The following is a 27608-nucleotide window of genomic DNA, read 5'->3' as shown; positions in this document are numbered from 1 at the left end:
GTTCGAACAGTCAAACAGTGTGTGGCTGTTCGAATCGCATTTCGAACCTTGGACACTTTAGTGTTCGCTCATCTCTAGTCAAGAGTAGTTTCCATCTAAAGAGAGGTCCTTTGTAGGTGGGGGTAACCATCTAGTGTGGAGGTCATACTTATGCCCGCACCCCCAATTCCTCCCCTGAGGCTGTGAAACAAGTCAGGGGAATCTGTAGTTTGTTGCATATTTTAACATACTCTGTGCCAGCTAAATGAATACCTTCATAGGAACTTGGATTCCAGATCCAATACAAAGCCAATACTAATAATAATCAGTAAATGTTATTGTTATGGAATAACATTTATTGTTACAGGCACACAGTTCGTTTTTAAGCTCCCTCTGTATTTAACCACACTCGTTTGATTGATCCACACAATTGATTATTAAAATGGACCAATAAATGTTGTTGACAACAAATTCTAATAGCCCACGCACAGTGGGTAAATAATGATGCGTTGGAGGAGACTGACCAGCGCATGGTCAGATCCAGAGAACAATCCAAGAACAAATTGAATTGATAAGCAGCAAGCCAGAGATCCATAAAATATTCCAACCTTTATGACAGCGGTGCATGCCGGGAAGCAGAGGTAAGATGACAGCGGTGCATGCCGGGAAGCAGAGGTAAGGCGACAGCAGGGCTTGCCGGGAAGCAGAGGTAAGGCGACAGCAGGGCTTGCCGGGAAGCAGAGGTAAAACGACAGCTGGGCTTGCCGGGAAGCAGAGGTAAGATTACAGCTGTGTATGGTCATGGATTGGCAGTATTAAACTCTGCATTGCTCTATTCGTACTAGAAATGTATATTGCATTGTTCACATTTGGGGGGGGGTGTCTCTACACACTCCATGATGAGGTTAACAGTCATGTACCAGTTGGATAGTACAACAGCGTTACGGCACAGTGCAGAGTCCTAAGAACAGTTCCAAAATTGTTATTTAATAATGAATAATATTATTTGCTAAACCAGACATGCTAGGTGGTGGCAGGCTCTTTATAAGTACAACAACTGGACAATTAACTAGAAATAGATAACATTTGCGGATAACATTTGGGCTGAATATATCACATATTACTTTATTTTTCTATAGTCTTTAGATGTGGCATCTCAGGATGAGGCAGAAGCAAACAAACAAGTACATATTTTACTTGCATCACTTAGCCGGCGCTATCCTCTGCCCTTTAACAGACTAGGCTCTTAAAAGTATTATTGTTGAGATAAGAACGAGAGAGCAGAACATAGGATGTACTTTAAGTAGATTTGACTTCTTTTTTTCTCTTTTTGTTATTCTTTGAAGTTTATTTTCTTATTTGCTGTATGGGGATATAAAATCCATCATCTCATAACAAAGGAAGTGTTTAAAAACCCAGGCACTGTGAATATTGCTTTTGGTGTATATAATTTAAAGTTTCTGTATGCTCTTATGTCATCGTCTAATGTATTCTAAGCCATTAAATTCCTATTATTGTGAAATAAATTACAGTTCATAAAATCAGATGCAAGTTTTAATATTGTGCTTGTCCATATCCAATTGATTCTGCCATTGTAAATCAGTTAAAATATGGTAAAGTCGCCTCTAATACTGAATGGAGAATTTCAGAGGATTCTAGCGAGATACAGCAATCCTCAATATGGTAAACAATGAGATTCATTTATAATCCAGACAACAGCCAAAGTAGAGCATTTTATTATTATCACCAAGTGCTGATATGATCCCAAAGCGGTAGATAGTAGGATGACATTCCGGTGGAATTTTTACAGTCAGCAGGATGACTTTTTGTGCGTATTTTTCGCTATGGTCTATTCTTTCCTCATTATTTGGGGTGCATATGATAAGGTCAGAGGCCGTGTTTATGACCAAATGACCAGTAATCCTGGGTAACTGTTGTCGTCCTGATTAGTAAGGCTGAGTGCCAGGCAGTAAGGAAATGACACTACTCACAATGTTGGTATTAGTTCCTCTCTCAGCCGAGAAGAAACACTGACGCGTTTTTTTTAAGACAACGTGAGGTTAAATAGCAGCAGACAAAGGAAAAGAGACAAGAACAGTGTAAGTTTTGTGTTTGTTCCTGATTGGTGTAGTACATCTCAATCACACAAAGAGAGGAGGTTTAAACAGTTCCATGTACTGTATCTTCTGGCAGCGAGCCAAGCATGTGGTCTTCTTTACACACAAAATAATTTCACTCTGGAATGGAGGGATCATCTTATCATATAACATGATTCCAGTTTCAAGCATGAGCAACTATATCTAGCATTCAGTTTTTAAGGATAACAATGTTTTTAATACATTACATGCTTATGACCTTCACACATATAATGTTTTGATAAGCTGTTTTTACTTTTTTCATTCATAATTTTTTGCATTTTGTTTTTACAGTATTCACTCTGCATTAAAATTGACATGGCAATTTTGTCCGTTGGGTCATTACGAGTACGGCGATACAAGATTTATATTGGTTCAATTATGTTTGATCATGTTTCCTAATAAAACGTCACTTTGAATTGTAAGGCCTACAACTTTTTACTGTTTTGTTGACGTTTAATGTCAGTGCTCTTTTGTGTAGGGCAAATTGTACTTTTTATTTGTACTGATGTTTGGAATTTTTGAATTTTTGGTCACTTTTTATTGTAATTTTTTGTGAAAAGTGAGGTGACCAAAATACATTATATAGACAATTTTTTTTTGCATTATTTTTTCACCGTATGGGATAAATAATGCTACTTTTCGGGGCCACATGGTGGCTCAGTGGTTAGCACTGCAGCCTTGCAGCGCTGGAGTCCTGGTGTTCAAATCCCGCCAAGGGCATAAAACCATCTGCAAGGAGTTTGTATGTTCTCCCCGTGTTTGCATGGATTTCCATCCCATATTCCAAAGACATGCTGATAGAGGGGAAAAAATGCACATTATGAGCCCTATGGGGCCTCACAATCTACATTAAAAAAAAATAATAATAATGCTCTTTTTGGATAATGCAGACTTGTACACAGATGAGGATACTTAACATCCATCTAATCTGCACCTACACTGAAATACAGCTTGGTTCAAAGCAGATTCAACCTGAATTTTCTGAAAGTTTTGTGTTCCCCATGGTATCAAGTATCATGACCACCAGATGCAACAAGGAAGCCCAAGAGAGATGAAGCAAGTTGAATATAACTTTTCACTGTGTTTTGGCACCTGCCTTGGTTTTTCATTTATCATTCTCTAGGATCTGAAATAAAGCAGAGGGCCGAACCTGATAAAAACATGTTGAAACATCTTGTGTGGTCGAACCATCTCTAACAAATACTACAATAATAACATACTGAGAGAATTGTGATATCATTGTGTGTATTATCTCTGTACTGGGATATCACTTGGTATGTGTTCTCTGTACATTGTCATCATTATGTGTGTTATCCATGTACTATGACATCACTGTGTTTATTAGCCTGTATTGTTATATCACTGTGTATATTATCTGTATATTACTCTTCAGACATCAGAGTATAATAGATGAAAGCCCTTGGAGGTGTAAAATGTATATATATATATATATATATATATATATATATATATACCATTCATATTCATCTTCTGGTACCTCTTTGGGCCTCCTTGCGGCATTCGGTGCTCTCCTGGCCACGCCCAGTGCTATTCTGTGACGTTACAGAAAAAGGGGACCCCAGCTGAGGCCTATGAGTGGGCCACCAGTGTTCACTCATAACTAGAGATGAGCGAACACCAAAATGTTCGAGGTTCGAAATCCGATTCGAACAGTCGCTTACTGTTCGACTGTTCAAACGGGTTTCGAACCCCATTATAGTCTATGGGGAACATATACTCGTTAAGGGGGAAACCCAAATCCGTCTCTGGAGGGTCACCAAATCCACTATGACACCCCAGGAAATGATGCCAACACCCTGGAATGACACTGGGACAGCAGGGGAAGCATGTCTGGGGGCATATAAATCACTTTATTACATGGAAATCCCTGTCAGCTTGCGATTGTCGCAAGCTAACTTTTTCCCATAGGAATGCATTGGCCAGCGCTGATTGGCCGAATTCTGTACTCTGGCCAATCAGCGCTGGCTCTGCTGGAGGAGGCGGAGTCTAAGATTGCTCCACACCAGTCTCCATTCTGGTCCAACCTTAGACTCCGCCTCCTCCAGCAGAGCCAGCGCTGATTGGCCGAATTCCGTACTCTGGCCAATCAGCGCTGGCCAATGCATTCTATTGGCGTGATGAAGCAGTGCTGAATGTGTGTGCTTAGCTCAACTACGCCGGTGGAGTAGTTGAGCTAAGCACACACATTCAGCTCTGCTTCAATCAGCGCTGGCCAATGCATTCCTATGGGAAAGAGTTTATCTCACAAAAAACACAATTACACACCCAATAGAGCCCCAAAAAGTTATTTTTAATAACATTCCCCCTAAATAAAGGTTATCCCTAGCTATCCCTGCCTGTACAGCTATCCCTGTCTCTTAGTCACAAAGTTCACATTCTCATATGACCCGGATTTGAAATCCACTATTCGTCTAAAATGGAGGTCACCTGATTTCGGCAGCCAATGACTTTTTCCGATTTTTTTCAATGCCCCCGTTGTCGTAGTTCCCGTCCCACCTCCCCTGCGCTGTTATTGGTGCAAAAAGAGCGCCAAGGAAGGTGGGAGGGGAATCAAATTTTTTTAGAGTTTTCCACGTGGTGTTCGATTCTAATCAAACAGAGCGAACAGCGTGATGTCCGATCGAACATGTGTTCGATAGAACGCTGTTCGCTCATCTCTAGTAGCTACCTGGAATCTGAAGGTCCAAAGACCCCTCTGTCATATAGGAAACTAGTAGTACAATAAATGACATATAGATGGGCATGAGGAGGTGCTACATACACATTATGCATTAGGGACCAGTCGCTTCAAGTTATGCCCCTGGTCTCCACCAGTGGTACAGAAAGCCAACATCAAGTTAGCTTAGTGAGGAACGTCAAAAAAGTCTGTGGGACAATTCTAAACAGGTTTAGTTACAGAACCTTGTGAACTCTGGTAATCTGGGTCAAAGTGCAGAAAGGAATAGTTTGGCCAATACAAGAAGAAGGATCTAAAATCTTGCACCAATTCATTCTCCTCCTCCCCATCTTGTATAATGATTAAGCTCAATTTATAGAAAAACAGAAACTCTCTTTCAATTGATTAAATTTGGTATGAATTGTAAAGACAGAGTGACTAAGTCTAGGAGTACAAGGATACTAAGCTACTTTTTGCAGGTGAGTTACAATGTAACTAAATTGCTATACTCTAGTTAGGGTATTAATTGTAAAACACTCATGATTAAGTGAATCTAACAATGCTCACGCTGAGTGTTCTTTACTGTATTACACTGTGTATCTATACTATAATTTTCATAAGATCTCTTTATGAATTCAGTAAAAATATTGCTTTTTAACGGACCCGACATTAAAATCTGCCGTACAATTACAACCACTTAATTTGGGCTCTAAAGTATCAATTTCAGTGCAGATCTAATAACATTTTTCTTAATGCCATAATTATCTTGTATCAAATGCACTTAAGGGTTTATGAGTTAGAAATCCCAGTGGCTTTTAAAGAATAATTTTACACTTTTTATCAGTTAAACATAAGGAAATTATATATATATATATATATATATATATATATATATATATATATATATACAGTATATCTATTCATACAATATTCTGTCCCAGAACTCCCATTGTGAATTGATTATCACAACATATTAATGATATTTTTATACTTATTAACAACACATCCCATGTAATGTTCTCTTATGTATACCTGCTGTTACTGACCTCAGCTCTTTTCTAGGTGTGATTATTATTTTGAGAAAATGATAACTGTTTTATTAGTAACTATTAATGCCAAATGACATATTAAGTCCTTAACCCTTGATGGCCTGGATGCAGACAGGAATTCTGCACCAAGGTATAAACACACATAGGACATGTTTCGTTGCAGATTTTCTGTGCAGATTTATGCATGGAAGATACACATTGGAATACATTAATACACAAAAACACACTGCTAAAATTTTCCTTTTGTAAATTGATCAACATATCAATTTAGGTTGCACGTATGTTGTCGTTGACTTCAATGTCAAATGTAAAATCCGCAAATTGAAATATTGTTGCAAATTTTTTGAATCCTGAACAAAATTCCAAATGACAGATTTGGGTGTCTGTTAGCAGTATCAAATTAATGACAGTACCTTGTACGTTGGCTTCTAGACTTTCCAAAGATGCTTTTCTTATTCTGCATTGCAGCTCCATTTTTATGAAAATCTGCATTTTATTCTTATGTAAATTATCCGGAAAGGATTATCACTCAAGCAATGGAGGGAGGAGTTGAGCAAGAGTTAGTCCCTTTAAACTAATTTGTTTAAGGATAAAATCCTGATTTTCATGTAAAAGAAACTGCAATACATAATATGAAAGACAAATTTGGAAAGCATAGAAGCCGCCCTACAAGGTACAGTCATTAGTTTGATATTGAATTTACTGCTGACAATCTCCCCGTAATGATTTTTGCCTTAGATTTCATCCTATTCATTTCAAAGGGTGAAAACTGTGGGGAGAATTGACAACATAAATTGACATGCTGTAGACTGAGAGTCTCAGGATAGTGTATGGAGGAAGACCAGGAGAGCTGCGTCCACTGGGATATAATATAGTATAGTATCCAGTATTCTTATCCAAAATCCTTTTATTGGACAATATTACAAAAATGGCCACACAACGTATTTCAAGCTTACCCAAGCCATTTATCAAATGTAAAGGGGAAACCCGAAACGCGTTGTGCTGGCCATTTTTGTAAGATTGTTTCAATAAAAGGATTTTTGATAAGAATAATGGAATGTGTCGTACTATATCCCAGTGTGCGCCGATCTCCTGGTCTTCCTCCATACATTGCATCCTTTCCAGTTCGCTGGTGTCTGCAGGATTATCCGCTGCCACTCTCATCTGGATTTTTGATATCATGAAATTGTTGGCGTTGTGACCTATCACAACCCCAAAAGGTGAGAGGCCATCTGGGCAATTATAACAAATTTGAATACCGAATACTGATCATACTACGCTTAGTAGCGCTCAGTGTCTCTCTTTCTCTTTCATGCAAGTCCCAGCTACTCTTATCTTCAATCAGTACTGTACAACTGAACATGTGGAATTAATGGATGGATGGTTCCTCTGCATGAGAAGAGATTGCATAGAAGTAAAGGGATTGCAGAGAAGATTTTCTACACATGCTTGCATGCCAAGGTAGGATCAATAGAGGGCAGAAAAAAAGAAGTTTATAATATACTTTGTGTTTTAATTCCAGTTTTGAGACATTTGCTTGCCTGAGCCTTGGGATCTAGACCACATTTAATACATGAAAATGTAGCTCCAATGCTGAACCACAGAGGGATATTTGGAAACTGTAGACTCACCTCTACAAGGTACTGGGATTAGGTTTATAACCAATTTACCATTGACAGCTCCCTTTAAGCTTTAATAACTAGAGATGAGCGAGTAGTATTAGATCGAGCAGGTATTCGATCGAATACTACGGTATTCGAAATACTCGTACTCGATCGACTACCACTCGCTATTCGAATGTAAAAGTTCGATGCAGAACCAGCATTGATTGGCTGAATGCTATACAGTCGGCCAAAAAACATTGTTTCTTCTCCTACCTTTAGAAGTCTTCTCCGTGCAGCTTCCCCGCGGCGTCTTCCGGCTCTGAATTCACTCTGCCAGGCATCGGGCCTGGGCAGAGCCGACCGCGCATGTCCACTTGTAGTGCGGGCCTGATGCCTGGCAGAGTGAATTCAGAGCCGGAAGATGCCGCGGGGGCGCTGCATGGAGAAGACTTCTCGGAGGATCCAGCCCGACCCTCACTCGTGGACTTGGTAAGTATAAATTTGATCGAACGTTGCCTACCCCTGAAACAAGCATCCCCCCCCCCCCCCGTAGACTATAATAGGGTTCGATATTCGATTCGATTAGTCGAATATTGAGGGGCTACTTGAAACGAATATCGAACCTCGAACATTTTACTCATCTCTATTAATAACCTGAAACTAAAAATTCTCTTTAAAATAAAATGATGTTCAAAATTGTAGAAATTTGAGGCCAAATATTCAGAGAATGAAACAGAATAAACCAACATTGATGTATATGGACCATTGTGCCAAGAGTCTGATTCCTTCAAGTAGAATTTCCTCGACAATTTGGGGTCAGTAAGTCAGGTATCATAAATACTAATCACATCTTTTAATACTTCTAGGCAGTGATCTCTAAGGTGTTCAGTCTTATGCAAAGAGTGGAAGAAGGTTTCGGCGAGTCTCGGAGCCCTGCCTATTTAATTACCAGTCAATTAAACAGGGAATCTGTGCGCTTTTTGTGCCTTAGACATTAACTGTCACATTTACCTTGCATTGCCCTTTCTTTATTACTAAAGTCTTTCTTCTCAGGCATAGTGTAAAATCATTTTTAGAGGTAGAAGTAAAAGTACTCCCATAATTGACTGCTCTTTTAGAGATGACTATAGTCTTTCCTGTGTGTGACTGCTTCTTAATACCTACATTCGGATAATTCAAAACTGCTGTCGGAGTTAAGAATATCTGTCTTTTAAGGAAATTGCTTCTCCAAAGAGAAATTATTAGCTCAGACAAAATGTTTTCTTTTGTTATCTTCACTATTCTTGAACGGTGTAAAATTAAGCCCTTGCTGATTTTACAGTTCATTTAACTACGCAATTAGACACTTCAATAGATATGAAAGATTTCCAATTGAATATGCTTATCTTCCATGTTTAGAATTCTATTTTCCTCCTGCTTGCTTTATTTTCTTATGAAAGTGTCATCTCCATTTTTATACCTAAGCCAAAAATTGCTTTTTACTCTATAAACAGGTAAAATCACACTATTCCATTGTGTTATATCAAACGCAGCCACCATGGAAATTATATTCTAATAGAAAATAATTATGTTGCTGAAATTTTTACATTTTCTTTACAACATTTTTTTACATTTACAAGCAATATAGCCATCCTAGATCTAAAAACAAAGTTTCTAAAGAGCGATTCTATGGCTTATGAACTCATTGGATTAACCAGAATCATAAAATTGGTCTCCAAACACTACTTGTAGTCTCAGACTGGAAAAAATGTCAGACCTCTTGGGCCCTGAAGTAGTGGTTGATGAGGGAGCTTTGACTTTTAAAGGGATCAGTCCACAAAAACATGAATTACCATTCCCATTAAAATAGGAGAAGCAATAAATGTATGATCAAATGGGGTCCAACTGCTGGGAGCCCCACCATATACTAGGACGAGTAAAGTGGTGACGTAGTGGGCACACATAAGCACTAGCAATCTATTCATTGTCTATGGGACTGATATAGATAGCCACCAGATATTAGAAATGTATCACTTATTTTGTGGTTAAGTTAGAACTAGTTTTATGGGGTAAAGCCATTTAACCTGAGGGTCTGGATCATTTTCAGTATGGCCCTGAGCAAAGACGTCAATGTATCTCACGTCACTGAGATAAGTTACCGTGTCCTTACCAGTGGCCACTGAAGCTAATGATTGACTTCAGCATCATGCGAACCTCTCCACTTCCACGCGGTGAGTCCCAACATTTAAGGGGTTGAAGACCAAAACTGTATCAAAACTAGAGAACCCTTTTTGAGGATTCCATTTTTTTCTGAATGTCAATACGACTTTCAGGTACACTAGCAAATCCCTTGAAAGGCTGCACCTAAAAAAAACAGAACAATGGGTAGCCACATAAAGAGCCTTTTTGATGCAATATCACATGGGTATGGGTATCACACGGGTGCTATTTTGTGACACACAAATATGGACATGTCCAGCCAAGAGGAAAGTTAATGGAGCACGCATCTGTAATACGGATATAGTAGAATTCAACCTGCCACTGATAGCATGATAACTTATTTTAAAACACAAAAAAAATTGTGCCACAGTGGTGTTATGTGTCAAACTTTACTACATCCATACTTGATCAGCTTGAGTCCTCCAGAACAAAACGTACTTCTATAAGGCAGCTCATGTTCTGGATCTTAGAGGGGAAACCTCTCTCAGTGAAGCACATATGCCGGATTTTTATGCCCTACTTTTTAGATAAATTGGGTATTAGATTGAGGAGGAGCACAGGATTATAGGTTCACATTAGGAGAGTTCTCATTGTACACAGTCCAGTCATATTAATGTGACCACTGCCTACTTTTGACGTCAACATTAAATAACCAATCGCAGAAGGCCCGTGTCATCAGCCATCTGGGTGCACTCATCATTGTGGAAGGCACGATGGATCAACACAAGTATGCATCTATCCTTGAGGACCATGTTCACCCCTACGTGTGAATTGTTTTTCCTCAGGATGATGGCATCTACCAGCTGGCGACGTATCATAAAGCTCGCAGTGTACGTGCGTGGTTGGAGGAGCACCAGGATGAGTTTAAAGGGATTCTATCATTTAAACTCATTTTTTTCTCACTAAGATGTAGGAATGGCCTTAAGAAAGGCTATTCTTCGCCTACCTTTAGATGCCTTATGCCGCCGTTCGGTTAAAATCCTGTTTTTTGACGGTATGCAAAAGAATTCTTTTGTAGCACTGGGGGCGGGCCACAGTGCTCAAACAGCACTGGGGGCGTCCCTAATGCTGCAAGAGAACTCTCCAGAGCCGCCTCCATCTTCTTCAGGAGTGGGGTCTTCTTCCGGGAGTTGGCTTCAAACTTCTAGGCCTTGGGCCTAGGGCAAAGCCGACTGCGCATGCCCGCCGGCCACAAGAAAATGGCCACTTACAATACTGTGGCCAGCAAATTCCCTGGACTTGAACCCATTCAAGAATCTGTGGGACCACCTTGATCGGGTTGTTCACGCCATGGATGCTCAACCGCGTAACCTAGCGCAGCTGGACACGGCACTGGAGTCGGCATGGCTCAACATCCCAGTGAACATCATCACAACATCCCCTCTCTTCCTGCACGTCTTGCAGAGGTCCGCTCTGTGAAAGGTGGTTATTCTGGTTTTGACAAGTGATCACATTAATGTGACTGGACTGTCTAGTACAAGGGCCATTGAACTGAATCATCAGACCTTTACCAATAACATATCATACAATTTACATCACAAAAGGCCATATTAAATGGTAAAATTCAGTGGCAGAAATACCATTGGTGCAATCTGTTCCACTAGGTAAGGGGTTCACTTTCAATTACTTTGCAGTACACTTAGAATTATTTTATTAGAATTGAGAAATGCAATCGTATCAAAAGAACATAAAAATCACATATATATACTGTATATATATATATATATATATATATATATATATATATATATGCAATTATTAAAAAAGTTATTGAGAGAAAGTTTTCTTTTGGTTATAAAGAGAAGTCAACAAGTGACGCTTTAAAAACTTACAGACTTCATACAAATACTATTTATTATATATGATTATCATCTAAGTCAATAGCTCATTCACTAAGGCATTTCCATGTGTAGATAGATATGGTTCTCCCATGAGGAGGGATCAGAGTAAGCTGGTTAGTACTGTGAAGAGCGATGGTCACACTCTCATCAGAACAGAGACTCCACATAGGGAAAGTCAAGTGAATGAAACTTTAGGAACACTCTCTGTAAACCTAAGCACATCAGACTCCAGGAGCTTCTAGAAGAATGCAATTTCCTTTGTTATTCTAGATATAATACAGTATCTTTGGTTTGGCTCATATCACCTCTCATTATATAATAACAGACTTTTCTACACTGCATTGACGGGAAGTGTCTAAACACAGGAGAAAGGTTTTCCCCTTGGTAATTATTCACATCCAAGTTGAGTTCTCTGCATAACACAGCTGAAAATCGGACACCCAAGTCCAAGAATTTGCATTTTAAGGCTGTTTGTGACTGTACATAGGAATACAATCTGTAGTATAGTAATGACATTTGACACTCAATGAATGATCTCTATACAGAGGTATTCATATTAAAATATGGATTTATGGATCGAAATGAAACATGTAATGACCTTAGTATTGTTGGGGGTCTAAATAGTCTGTGTACTGATGCTTCCTCTTATATATTTCCTACTGGCTTGGCATGTATAGAAATGTATGTCTTAAGATACAGTCAATATCTCAATACATTTTTCAAGAGAATAATGTTTTGAGATATTGTATCACAAAGCGATATGCTATATATGCTTGTGCAGCAGGCCATTGTTCTATTATTTGCAGTCTTTCAGTTTTAGCATGGGGTAAAATTGTACTGGTTTGGGCAAAATGGGAGTCCATAATGCCCAGATACCGACCTAACATATGACGAAAAAAATGCAGAGCTGTGGAGGGTGGGACATAAAGAACATGTGGAGGAAATATGGAAGCAGAATACTGTGTGGGGGGAAACATGTAGGTAGTAGAACTGGGTATAGAGGGAAACTGGAGGAAGCAATGCTGTGTGCAGGTTGGGAAAAAAGTAATAGATGAGCTGGGTGTTCACAGAGAAATATCTGGGGTAGAAGTGTGGGTTGAGGAAACTTGGAGGTAGCAAAGCTTTGGGAGGAGAACATGAAGATAGCAAACCATGTGCGGAGGGAATGTGGAGCTAGCAACGTTCCGAGTAGGGGAAAATATGGAAGCAGCAGAGCCATATGTGTGTGGATTAGGGTTGAGCGATTGGGATCAGAAAATCAGATCGGATCCCGATCGGCAATCGAGTAAATTTCATGATCACGATCGGGTTCTGATCCCGCCTAAAAAGATCGGGATGGGAATTCTGATCCCGATCGCTTAACCCACTTACCTGCACAGAAGGGGCTGTTGTTCTCTGTCCTCTCCTCTGTTTCACACGGCGGCAAAGCGCCATGCACGCCCCCACCTCCCTAGGCTAGTGTTACTGATGCTGGGAGTAGGCTGGGCTTGTTGTGGCTTAGGAGAGTGTGGGTGGGTACAGGGAGTGGAGATGAGAGTGATGCACTGTACCCACCCACACTCTCCTAAGCCACAACAAGCCCTGCCTTCTTCCAGCATCAGTAACACTAGCCTAGGGAGGCAGGGGCGCCCGGAGCTCCAGTGAGCGGCGTACAATCCAGGAGGAGGCAGCAGCAGTTCTGTGCAAGTAAGTGGGGGAGGGGACTAGGTAGCGGCTGATTTTTTTAATCGCTACATCATGGAGTCCAAAAATTGAAGCCTTCAATTTTTGGACTCCACGCTGTGTAGTGAACAGAATCATTTTTAAAATCCAATTTTCGATCATTAAAAAATCCCATTGACTTGCATTAGGATCGGAATTGGGATCAGGTTCTGGTTCGGATGGAAAATGATCGGAAATCGGATTTTAAAAATGATCCTGAAATCTGAAGATTGGCTCAACCCTAGTGTGGATGGAAAATGGGGTTAGTAGAGATAGAGGAATGACTGCTGGGTGTGTGAAGGACGAAGACACAGAATAGAGGCATCACACAGCTTAGAAGCATGGTAGAGGCCAAAATACAACTGACTTTTATTTTTGAGCCGGAGTAAATACAGCAGTGGGGGGTCCCGAGCAAAAAGTTTGGAAACCCCTAGTCTAGAGTGATAAAAGCTCTTGTACAGATGCATGATACAGCAGAGGACTATGGGCTCTCATATTAGAGTTTTAGTAATATTGCACATACATTTTGCAGGGGATTACTCTGCAGAGTGCCCTTGTATCTCCTGGCAGCCAAAAAGTGCAATATCCTGATTCATTCTGGCTCCACTACACTGCTCATAACAACTCTATCAGTAACCAGTGTTATGCTTTTGGAACTAGAATACAATTTTAGACAATATTAGGCAATATACACTCACCGGCCACTTTATTAGGTACACCTGTCCAACTGCTCGTTAACACTTAATTTCTAATCAGCCAATCACATGGCGGCAACTCAGTGCATTTAGGCATGTAGACATGGTCAAGACAATCTCCTGCAGTTCAAACCGAGCATCAGTATGGGGAAGAAAGGTGATTTGAGTGCCTTTGAACGTGGCATGGTTGTTGGTGCCAGAAGGGCTGGTCTGAGTATTTCAGAAACTGCTGATCTACTGGGATTTTCACGCACAACCATCTCTAGGGTTTACAGAGAATGGTCCGAAAAAGAAAAAACATCCAGTGAGCGGCAGTTCTGTGGGCGGAAATGCGTTGTTGATGCCAGAGGTCAGAGGAGAATGGCCAGACTGGTTCGAGCTGATAGAAAGGCAACAGTGACTCAAATAGCCACCCGTTACAACCAAGGTAGCCAGAAGAGCATCTCTGAACGCACAGTACGTCGAACTTTGAGGCAGATGGGCTACAGCAGCAGAAGACCACACCGGGTGCCACTCCTTTCAGCTAAGAACAGGAAACTGAGGCTACAATTTGCACAAGCTCATCGAAATTGGACAATTGAAGATTGGAAAAACATTGCCTGGTCTGATGAGTCTCGATTTCTGCTGCGACATTCGGATGGTAGGGTCAGAATTTGGCGTCAACAACATGAAAGCATGGATCCATCCTGCCTTGTATCAACGGTTCAGGCTGGTGGTGGTGTCATGGTGTGGGGAATATTTTCTTGGCACTCTTTGGGCCCCTTGGTACCAATTGAGCATCGTTGCAACGCCAAAGCCTACCTGAGTATTGTTGCTGACCATGTCCATCCCTTTATGACCACAATGTACCCAACATCTGATGGCTACTTTCAGCAGGATAACGCGCCATGTCATAAAGCTGGAATCATCTCAGACTGGTTTCTTGAACATGACAATGAGTTCACTGTACTCCAATGGCCTCCACAGTCACCAGATCTCAATCCAATAGAGCATCTTTGGGATGTGGTGGAACGGGAGATTCGCATCATGGATGTGCAGCCGACAAATCTGCGGCAACTGTGTGATGCCATCATGTCAATATGGACCAAAATCTCTGAGGAATGCTTCCAGCACCTTGTTGAATCTATGCCACGAAGAATTGAGGCAGTTCTGAAGGCAAAAGGGGGTCCAACCCGTTACTAGCATGGTGTACCTAATAAAGTGGCCGGTGAGTGTATATATAATTTAATCATGCATTCCTTGCTATGATACTGGTATATCTGGTAATAGTATCATACACACAGTGCATTTCATCACCGCGTGAGGTTAAATCCACAATCATTTAGGACATTTAGTAAAGAATAAACCAAGGTAGTTTCATAAAATAGTATGCCAATAAAACAGATCATTCATAAATATGGGTCAGGAAAGTGGTGAAATGAAAAATACAGCAATTTTATTAATATGAGAGTCAATTTATTGTGTCTGCAGCAGGTACATAAACAGGAAGCGCTATATATCCAAGGTCAGCGATATAATAATTACAGTACGATTTATCTCTAGTATCTTTCAATACGCACATAAAAGATATTTAAACCCGATCCCTTTAGCGTTGTTGTATCCAATACAGCAGCGGTTGTCAGGATTTTTCGGTTCTAGCTTTCAAGGGAAAAAAACAAGCATATTGTCGTTGTTGTAATCCGAAACATTACATTTTTTGAAAATGAATCCGAGGGTGAGAGTGTCACGATTCACCAGCATTCCCATATGTCGAGAGACGGTAGATTTAGATAATAAAAATGTGACACGCACAGACCTAAAGCTTTCTGTTCCTTGTCGGAAGAAAGATTTGCAAGTCTGAAATGTCACCTTTAATGTCACAATCTATTAAACACCCTATTTTTATTTGTCTTTTTTATTTTATTTTATATTTTGGCAGTGTCTGCGCGCTGTTCTTTTCTCCTGACATTTCCCACGCTGCTTTAATTTATTCACAGCTAGAAATGAAGTATTTGATAAGAAATTTGTGTTTAATAAAAACTCTTAATTCCCAGAGTGTAGAAAAATCTCTGAATTGGGGTGAAAGTGCTAAAAGGTAGACAGCATTGCTTTTCATTACCAGGGGAAGATTTGTTTCTAATGGTAACTAGAGATGAGCGAACACTAAAATGTTCGAGGTTCGAAATTCGATTCGAACAGCCGCTCAATGTTCGTGTGTTCGAACGGGTTTCGAACCCCATTATAGTCTATGGGGAACAGATACTCGTTAAGGGGGAAACCCAAATCCGTGTCTGGAGGGTCACCAAGTCCACTATGACACCCCAGGAAATGATGCCAACACCTCTGGAATGACACTGGGACAGCAGGGGAAGCATGTCTGGGGGCATCTAACACACCAAAGACCCTCTATTACCCCAACATCACTGCCTAACAACTACACACTTTCCACATTCAAAAAAACCTCTATCAAAGTGGGAAAATACCTGGAAACCTTCTTTACTCCCCAAATGGATGGACACAAACCCCAATTTAAGCTCAACAAACAGTAACAACCACCCCTTTAAATCACGTTCCCCATGACAACCACAAATGGAATAGGCAATGGGAATTCCAAAAGCCCTCACCCTTAACTGTCATTTTGAGTGTGTGTGTGTGTGTGTGTGTGTGTGTGTGTGTGTGTGTGTGTGTGTGATGTGGTAAGACCTTCCAAAATTCACTTTTCTAGCCCTTAACATGAGCCCTTCCAAACAAAGTTACATGACCTTAAGCTGAGCTACCAGCAGAGATTGAGGCCCTTGGCATGAGTAGAGCCTTGCACCAGCAGTGTTTTTGGCACTTAGGGTGAGTTGAGCCTTGTACCAGCGTGTGTCCCTTAACATCAGGCGGGCCCTAAGTTCTGCGCTTTGCACAAAAGTTCCACATTAACTAGGCTGAATGGTACAAAGATTAGTAGGCCCGAGAACCAGAAACAGGTCTTGCAATGGCTGTCGGATAACGCTTAAAGCACATTGTCCACCAGCCAGTCAGCCTCTACCTCCTCTTACCCAACAGTCTTGTCCTCCTTCCACCCAAAATTCCCAATCTTCTCAGAACAATAACCCCAACTGTCCCTGCTCCCCAGAGCTGTTCTCCCTTCCTTTGACTGTACCGCAACCTGCCCCTCCATTTCGCGATTCCACGGACCTAACAGACGAGTATCTGTGTCCAGATGCTCAAACACTAGAGTCTCCTCCATTCCATCTCCGGTCGATTTGGTGGCGGATGACCAGCAACCCACCCTCATCGACGACGATGAGACGCAGTTGCTGTCAGGGCAGCCAGTTGACATGCGCATTGTGCAGGAGGAGGAGGCGAGACAGGAGTTGGAAGAGGAGGTGGTGGACGACGAGGACACCGACCCCACCTGGACAAGGCAGATGTCAAGCTGGGAAAGTAGTGTGGATGTTGAGGCAGGTGCAGCACCAAAAAGGGTAGCTAGAGGCAGAGACATGTCCAGAGGCAGAGGTCAGCTGCTTTGCCGAAGCCAGGCCAGACCCGGAATGTCCGAAGATGTTCCCTTTTGTACCCAGCCCAGAAAAACTCCCCCATCGAGGGCACGTTTCTTGAAGGTGTAGAGTTTTTTCAAGGAATGCGCCGAGGACAGATATAGTGTCGTCTACACAATTTGCCTCTCGAAATCGAGTAGGGGCCCTGAGAAGAGCAACCTGTCCACCACTTCAATGCACCGTCATTTGGAATCCAAGCAATGGAATCAGTGGCAGGCAGCAACGGCAGGACAAACGTCGCCCGCCGTTCATGCCACTGCCTCTGCTCACAGTGCTGGCGATGCACTCCAGAGGACGAGCCAGGACATCACTTCATCTGCCTCCGCCACTTTGTTGACTTCTCCCTCATCCTCCCCTGTTTCTGTCTTATCTCCTTCTCCTGCACCATCAAAGGCACCATCAGGCGCTTCTTTACAACAACCCACCATCTCTCAGACATTGGAGCGCCGGCAGAAATACACCGCTAACCACCCACCCACGCAAGCCTAGAACGCCAACATCGCTAAACTGCTGGCCCAGGAGAGGTTGGCGTTCCGGCTTGTTGAAACTCCCGCCTTCCCGGACCTGATGGCAACTGTGGCACCTCACTATGCCGTCCCTAGCCGTCTCAACTTCTCCCGGTGTGGCGTCCCCGCCTTGCACCAGCACGTGTCACTCAACATCAGGTGGGCCCTTAGTTCCGCGCTTTGCTGCAAGGTCCACTTGACCACCGACACTTGGACAAGCGCCTGTGGTCAGGGATGCTGCAGTGCTTATCTTTAATGACAGGCAGGGTGAATGTGGTGGAGTCTGTTCCCCGGGTGCAAACTGGGGTGGCCTATCTCCTCTCCCAGGCCAAAATTCATGGCAGGAGTAGACTGAAACCCTACGACGCTGCAACCTCCACCACAGCTACTAGCGGCAAACGCTAAAACACTGGTGTGGGGAGACGTCAGCAGGCGGTGCTGAAGCTCATCAGCTTGGGGGACAGACAGCACAGTGCCTCCGAGGTCAGGGATGCCATCCTGGCTGAGATGGCATTTTTTTTTCCCTGCTACACCTGGGGCCTGGCATTTTTACGCCTGTGATAATGGCTGGAACCTGGTAGCGGCTCTGGAGCTTGCCAGCCTCCAACACGTTCCATGTTTGGCCCACGTCTAACCTAGTGGTGCAAAGTTTTTTAAAAACATACCCAAATGTACCGAAGCTACTGTTGAAAATGCGGCGCTTGTGCGCCCACTTTTGCAAGTGCACAGGAGTCGCTGCTAGCCTAAAAACACTCTAGCAAGGCCTACATCTGTCCAAACACAGGCTGTTGTCCGTCATTCACACACGCTGAAACCCTACAATACCATATCTTGAGCAGGGTGTGTGAGCTGCACAGACCTTTGATGGAGTTCCATCTACAAAACCCAAGGGTTCCTCAAAGTCAGCAACCAAAGTTTCTGCACCATGAGTTTCCAGGGGTGGCAGAGTTATGGCTAGGGGAAGAGGCATGGATAGGGATGATGTCTAGGGGCAAAAGCAGTGTGGATGTGGAGGCAAGCTAAGCAGGAAAAACTGGGGGTACAAGCTAAGGCATGGACTGGGGTGATGTCTAGGGGCAAAAGCAGTGTGGATGTGGAGGCAAGCTAAGCAGGAAAAACTGGGGATACAAGCTAAGGCATGGACTGGGGTGATGTCTAGGGGCAAAAGCAGTGTGGATGTGGAGGCAAGCTAAGCAGGAAAAACTGGGGGTACAAGCTAAGGCATGGACTGGGGTGATGTCTAGGGGCAAAAGCAGTGTGGATTTGGAGGCAAGCAAAGCAGGGAAAATGGTGGCTAGAGGCAAAGGGATGTCCATAGGCAGCAAGGGCAAAGATGCAAAACTCTCCCGTTTCAAGAATTTTCCTGACTTGTTTCCCCACAAAACATTCCTGGGAGGAGGGCTGAAACACCACCCTCCTCCTCCTCCGCTGTTAGATTTACCCCAGCTACGAGCTGAAAACGCTGCAACACTGGTGTGGGGAGACGTCAGCAGGCTGGGCTGAAGCTCATCAGCTTGGGAGACGGACAGCACACTGCCTCTGAGGTCAGGGATGCCATCCTGGATGAGATGGCAATTTGTTTATCCCCGCTGCCCCTGGGGCCAGGTTTTTTAGCTTGTTGGAGGGCTCTGGAGCTTGCCAGCCTCCAACACGTTCCATGCCTGGCCCACATGTTCAATGTAGTGGTGCAATGATTTTTAAAAACATACCCCAAATTAGCTGAGCTAAGGGTGAAAGTGCGGCACTTGGACACCCACTTTCCCAAGTCTACAGTACCTGGAGCTAGCCGCAATACACTCCAGCAAGGCCTACATCTGCCTGAAGCACCTACTGTTGTGCGAGGTCACCACACGCTCTAACCCTAGATACCGTATGTTCAGCAGGGTGTGTGAGCAGCAGAGACCTTTGATGGAGTACCAGCTACAAAACCCAAGGGTTCCTCAGAGTCAGCTCCCTCACTTTCTGCACCATGAGTTTCCATGGGTGGCAGACTTATGGCTAGAGGCACAGGCATGGATAGGGGTGATGTGTAGGGGCAAAAGCAGTGTGGATGTGGAGGCAAGCTAAGCAGCAAAAACTGGGGGTACAAGCAGCCGGTGACATCATCACTGACAAGCACAGCTGTCTGTCAGCTGACAGGCTGACTTTCACCAAAATGAACAGACAATGGATAGACTCATCATATACATGTCAGTTACATGACAAATTTAGTGCAATTTGCAAGTCCAAGATGGTTTGGAGATCTGCGGAGAGGAATCTCACCACCTCTTGCGGGTGCCATCATTTGGAAGGCAAGCCCTGGGCTCAGTGGGTGAGAGCAAGCGCAGGATAATCGTCGTTTGGCCTGGCGGCCACTGCCTCTTCCACTGTTGACAGGGCTGGCGCTGCAGTCCAGACCAGGAGCCAGGACACCTCCACATCTGCCTCTGACACTTTGGGGAGTTCACCCTTATCCTCACCTTTTCCTGCCATTTCTCCTTTTGCCCGCGCCATCATGCGCCTCTTCCCAGCAACTCCCCATCTCCCAAGCCTTTCATTTCATGCTAAAGTACAGCGCAACCCACCCACATGCCCAAGGCTTCAACGGCCTCATCTCAAGAAATCTGGCCCAGGAGATGTTGGAATCCCGGCTGGGGGACACTCTGCCCTTTTTGGGCAGAGTGTCTACTGCGCCACCGCACTGTGCCGTCCACACCAGCACTTTCCCCCAAACATGAGGCGGTCCCTAAATTCAGCGCTTAGCCCTAAAGTTCCATGTGACCAGTTACGAATGGACAAGTGCATGCGGACAGGGACGCTACCTTTCAATTTGGGCACAGTGGTTGAATGTAGTTGAGGCGTGGACCGGGTCGCAAAATGTGGTGGCCTGACTTGTCTCCCCACACAACATTCCTGGGAGGAGGGCTGAAACACCACCCTCCTCCGCTGTTAAATTGACCCCAGCTACGAGCTGGAAACGCTGCAACACTGGTGTGGGGAGACGTCAGCGGGCCGTGCTGAAGCTCATCTGCTTGGGGGCCAGACAGCACACTGCCTACAAAGTGAGTCATGCCATCCTCGATGAGACGGCAATGTGGTTTTTGCCACTGCACCTGGGCCCAGGCATGTTGTCATGTGTGATAATGGCCGTAACCTGGGATTGGCTCTGTAGCTTGGCAGCCTGCAACATATTCCATGCCTGGGCCACGTTTTTAACTCATTGCTGCTAATCTTTTGAAAAAGGTACCCCAATGTTCCTGAGCTACTGGTGAAAGTGTGGCGCTTGTGCGGATAGTTTTTAAAGTGTATAGTTGCCGCTGCTAGCCTCTATGCACTCCTACAACGCCTGTACCTGCTGGAACAACGGCTGTTGTGCGACGTCTCCACACTGCTGGCACTAAACATATCATGTGTTGAGCAGAGTGTGTGAGCAGCACAGACCTTTGATGTAGTTCCAACTCCAAAACCCTCGGGTTCGTCAAAGTCAACTCCCTCAGTTGCTCAACCATGAGTGGCCATGGGTGGCAGACTTATGTGAAATCCCATCCCATCCATTGCACTGGACACGAAACATTAGCATGCGCTCAGCACAACTTCGGATATGGCAGATGCGTTAAGCAGGGTGCAGGGTACAACACAGACCAGGCCCGAGCACCAGGAACAGGTGTTAGAAATACTGCAGCATCTGCCATTTCCTTCCAATTTTGGGGTTTTGGACCCGCCACCGACTTGTCTGGACCTAAGTGGGGATCATGAGACACAGTTGCCATCAAGGCAAGCTGTGGTCATGTGCGGTTTGCAGTAAGGGGGCAGTGCGCAATTGGAAGAGGAGTTGGTGGATGACGAGGCCACCGACCCCACATGGACAGGGGTGATGTCTAGGGGCTAAAGCAGTGTAGATGTAGAGGGAAGCTAAATCAACAAAAAACCTGGGTAGAAGCAAAGGCATAAACTGGGGTGATGTTTAGGGGTGAAAGCAGAGTAGATGTGGAGGGAAGCTAAGCAGCAAAAACAGTGGGTAGAAGCAAAGGCATGCAAAACTCTACCCTGTTGGAAGACTTATTCCTAGGTCTGGAACACGTTAATGGCCCCCCTGGACAAATTACTGCCACTCAGGGGCCTAGTGTCACCAGGAGGGACAAGTATAGGCGCATGTTGTGGGAATACCTGGCCGACACCAGCTCTGTCCTCTCCGATCCCTCTGTGCTCTACAGCCTAAACTTATTTTCTCATCTTTTTTTCTGAACTGCACATCTCTTGCCTGCTTCCTTTGGGATCTTAGAAATGGTGGTCCACTTCCACAGATGGTAACTTCAATAGACAGTGTAACGGGAGTAGCTGAGGGATCGCTGTCTTAACCACTTTTTGGCACAAAATTAACTTCCAAAGCCAAATATGGTGCAAGTATATGATACAAGGACACCTACACACCTATCTCTGACACATTGGGGAGTTCACCCTCATGCGCCCTTTTGGCCTGCACCATCATGCGCCTCTTCCCAGCCACTCCACATTTCCCAAGCTTTTCATTGCAGGCAGAAGTACAATACAACCCACCCCCATGCCCAAGCCTGTAACAGCCTCATCGATAAACTGCTGGCCCTGGAGATGTTGGTGTTTGTTTATGCTTCTGGAGACCCAGGCCTTCCGTCAGCAGATGGCAGCTGGGGCACCTCCCTATGCTGGGCCTAGCCGTTACTACTTCTCTTGGTGTGCTGTCTCTGCCTTGCGCCTGCATGTGTCCCATAACATCAGTCGGGCCCAGAGCTCTGCGCTTTGCTGCAAGGTCCACTTGACCACCGACACATGGACAAGCGCCTGTGGTCAGGGATGCTGCAATGCTTATCTTTAATGACAGGCAGGGTGAATGTGGTGGAGTCTGTTCCCCGGGTGCAAACTGGGGTGGCCTATCTCCTCTCCCAGGCCAAAATTCATGGCAGGAGTAGACTGAAACCCTACGAAGCTGCAACCTCCACCCCAGCTACTAGCGGAAAACACTGTAACACTGGCATGGGGAGATGTCAGTAGGCCGTGCTGAAACTGATCAGCTTGGGGGACAGACAGCACAGTGCCTCCGAGGTCAGGGATGCCATCCTGGCTGAGATGGCATTTTTTTTTCCCTGCTACACCTGGGGCCTGGCATTTTTGCGCCTGTGATAATGGCTGGAACCTGGTAGCAGATCTGGAGCTTGCCAGACTCAAACACGGTCCACGCATGGCCCACGTTTTCCAACTTGTTGGTGCCATGTTTCTTTGAAACCTACACCATTGTGCCTGATATACAGGTCAAAGTGGGGCCATTTTCGTAAGTGAGAACTAGCCTCTGCTAGGCAGAAAACATTCAGAGCACACTCCTCTCATCTTCGCACCGTTGGCTGGCGGAGGAAGACGAGGGGGTTGGAGTGGCATCTGATGTCCCTATCCCACACGAGGCTAGAGGGTGCACTTCAGTGCATCCCATTGCTTCACCACAAATGGTGTGAAGGGGAGTGGAAAATGGAGGAAATGGAGAGTGACCCTTACAGTTGGGGCCAGCAAAGGCATGCCAAGTAACACACTGGCACACATGGCTGACTTCATCTTGGGTTGCTTTTCAACACATATTTCACATCATGAAGAACAAATAATACTGGATTTTTTCAAGCCTCGAACCCCGGTCTAGGTCTAATGTCTGTTCCTTTCTTATATTAGGGGAGAGGGAAAAAAAATTACTTCAGTGATACGTTTAGCGTACATAGACTGACTATTAATGTGTATCCCACTTAGTGTTGTTAGGGTTACACACCGTCACAACCTGGCTAAAGCTTCTATAGCTGTTAATAAAGTCAACATAACTTTACGGTATCCAAAAAGACAGCTGGTACCGACAGAGAGCAAGACAAATGTCACCCAAAGCTGTGAGCTCTGAACACCCACAGTGACTTTGGCGTCATCATCATTATAAGGGAGCGGGTGGTAATAAATAACTTGGCAGTGCCTAAAACCCAAAAAGCTTATACAACTATATTTACATTAAGATACACAAATGAAACTTTTCAGTAGCATGTCATGAGACAAGCTGATAAGCTCTTCCTTTGTGCAGTGCTATTTGAAAGTTAAACGCTGCCTTTATTTTAATTCTGGAGAAGGTGCAGACATTAGATTTAGAACATGTTGTCTTCATTGTCCAAATCCTCTATATAGGTAACGCGTTTTTCGGGCCGAGCTGTCTGGGAACGAGCTGGTGCAGCACTGACAACCTGGGTGAATATGGCAAGAGCCTGAGATGTAGGGTGAATGAATCCCCAAATTATTTGTGGAATTCCCAGTGAGACAATGGCACTGTATACCAGTATTAAAAATTGTGGGTGCACATAACCCCCATATATTCTTTGAATTCCCAGTCAGACAATGGCACTGTATACCAGTATTAAAAATTGTGGGTGCACATAACCCCCATATATTCTTTGAATTCCCAGTGAGACAAAGGAACTGTATAGCAGTATTAAAAATTGTGGGTGCACGTAACCCCCATATATTCTTTGAATTCCCAGTCAAACAATGGCACTGTATACCAGTATTAAAAATTGTGGGTGCACATAACCCCCATATATTCTTTGAATTCCCAGTGAGACAAAGGAACTGTATAGCAGTATTAAAAATTGTGGGTGCACGTAACCCCCATATATTCTTTGAATTCCCAGTCAAACAATGGCACTGTATACCAGTATTAAAAATTGTGGGTGCACATAACCCCCATATATTCTTTGAATTCCCAGTGAGACAAAGGAACTGTATAGCAGTATTAAAAATTGTGGGTGCACGTAACCCCCATATATTCTTTGAATTCCCAGTCAAACAATGGCACTGTATACCAGTATTAAAAATTGTGGGTGCACATAACCCCCATATATTCTTTGAATTCCCAGTGAGACAAAGGAACTGTATAGCAGTATTAAAAATTGTGGGTGCACGTAACCCCCATATATTCTTTGAATTCCCAGTCAAACAATGGCACTGTATACCAGTATTAAAAATTGTGGGTGCACATAACCCCCATATATTCTTTGAGTTCCCAGTCAGACAATGGCACTGTATACCAGTATTAAAAATTGTGGGTGCACGTAACCCCCATATATTCTTTGAATTCCCAGTCAAACAATGGCACTGTATACCAGTATTAAAAATTGTGGGTGCACATAACCCCCATATATTCTTTGAATTCCCAGTCAGACAATGGCACTGTATAGCAGTATTAAAAATTGTGGGTGCACGTAACCCCCATATATTCTTTGAATTCCCAGTCAAACAATGGCACTGTATACCAGTATTAAAAATTGTGGGTGCACATAACCCCCATATATTCTTTGAATTCCCAGTCAGACAATGGCACTGTATACCAGTATTAAAAATTGTGGGTGCACGTAACCCCCATATATTCTTTGAATTCCCAGTCAGACAATGGCACTGTATACCAGTATTAAAAATTGTGGGTGCACATAACCCCCATATATTCTTTGAATTCCCAGTCAGACAATGGCACTGTATACCAGTATTAAAAATTGTGGGTGCACATAACCCCCATATATTCTTTGAATTCCCAGTGAGACAAAGGAACTGTATAGCAGTATTAAAAATTGTGGGTGCACGTAACCCCCATATATTCTTTGAATTCCCAGTCAGACAATGGCACTGTATACCAGTATTAAAAATTGTGGGTGCACATAACCCCCATATATTCTTTGAATTCCCAGTCAGACAATGGCACTGTATACCAGTATTAAAAATTGTGGGTGCACATAACCCCCATATATTCTTTGAATTCCCAGTGAGACAAAGGAACTGTATAGCAGTATTAAAAATTGTGGGTGCACGTAACCCCCATATATTCTTTGAATTCCCAGTCAAACAATGGCACTGTATACCAGTATTAAAAATTGTGGGTGCACATAACCCCCATATATTCTTTGAATTCCCAGTCAGACAATGGCACTGTATACCAGTATTAAAAATTGTGGGTGCACGTAACCCCCATATATTCTTTGAATTCCCAGTGAGACAAAGGAACTGTATAGCAGTATTAAAAATTGTGGGTGCACGTAACCCCCATATATTCTTTGAATTCCCAGTCAGACAATGGCACTGTATACCAGTATTAAAAATTGTGGGTGCACATAACCCCCATATATTCTTTGAATTCCCAGTCAGACAATGGCACTGTATACCAGTATTAAAAATTGTGGGTGCACATAACCCCCATATATTCTTTGAATTCCCAGTGAGACAATGGCACTGTATACCAGTATTAAAAATTGTGGGTGCACATAACCCCCATATATTCTTTGAATTCCCAGTGAGACAATGGAACTGTATAGCAGTAGCAAAAATTGTGGGTGCACGTCACCCCAATATATTCTTTGAATTCCCAGTTAGACAATGGCACTATATACCAGTATTAAAAATTGTGGGTGCACATAACCCCCATATATTCTTTGAATTCCCAGTGAGACAATGGAACTGTATAGCAGTAGCAAAAATTGTGGGTGCACGTCACCCCAATATATTCTTTGAATTCCCAGTTAGACAATGGCACTGTATACCAGTAGTAAAAATTGTGGGTGCACATAACCCCCATATATTCTTTGAATTCCCAGTCAGACAATGGCACTGTATACCAGTATTAAAAATTGTGGGTGCACATAACCCCCATATATTCTTTGAATTCCCAGTCAGACAATGGCACTGTATACCAGTATTAAAAATTGTGGGTGCACGTAACCCCCATATATTCTTTGAATTCCCAGTGAGACAAAGGAACTGTATAGCAGTATTAAAAATTGTGGGTGCACGTAACCCCCATATATTCTTTGAATTCCCAGTCAGACAATGGCACTGTATACCAGTATTAAAAATTGTGGGTGCACATAACCCCCATATATTCTTTGAATTCCCAGTCAGACAATGGCACTGTATACCAGTATTAAAAATTGTGGGTGCACATAACCCCCATATATTCTTTGAATTCCCAGTGAGACAATGGCACTGTATACCAGTATTAAAAATTGTGGGTGCACATAACCCCCATATATTCTTTGAATTCCCAGTGAGACAATGGAACTGTATAGCAGTAGCAAAAATTGTGGGTGCACGTCACCCCAATATATTCTTTGAATTCCCAGTTAGACAATGGCACTATATACCAGTATTAAAAATTGTGGGTGCACATAACCCCCATATATTCTTTGAATTCCCAGTCAGACAATGGCACTGTATACCAGTATTAAAAATTGTGGGTGCACATAACCCCCATATATTCTTTGAATTCCCAGTGAGACAATGGAACTGTATAGCAGTAGCAAAAATTGCGGGTGCACGTCACCCCAATATATTCTTTGAATTCCCAGTTAGACAATGGCACTGTATACCAGTAGTAAAAATTGTGGGTGCACATAACCCCCATATATTCTTTGAATTCCCAGTCAGACAATGGCACTGTATACCAGTATTAAAAATTGTGGGTGCACATAACCCCCATATATTCTTTGAATTCCCAGTCAGACAATGGCACTGTATACCAGTATTAAAAATTGTGGGTGCACGTAACCCCCATATATTCTTTGAATTCCCAGTCAAACAATGGCACTGTATACCAGTATTAAAAATTGTGGGTGCACATAACCCCCATATATTCTTTGAATTCCCAGTCAGACAATGGCACTGTATAGCAGTATTAAAAA

The sequence above is a fragment of the Leptodactylus fuscus genome, chromosome 1, assembly GCF_031893055.1.
Source record: "Leptodactylus fuscus isolate aLepFus1 chromosome 1, aLepFus1.hap2, whole genome shotgun sequence".
Lineage (NCBI taxonomy): Eukaryota > Metazoa > Chordata > Amphibia > Anura > Leptodactylidae > Leptodactylus > Leptodactylus fuscus.
This window is presented reverse-complemented; position numbering follows the sequence as displayed.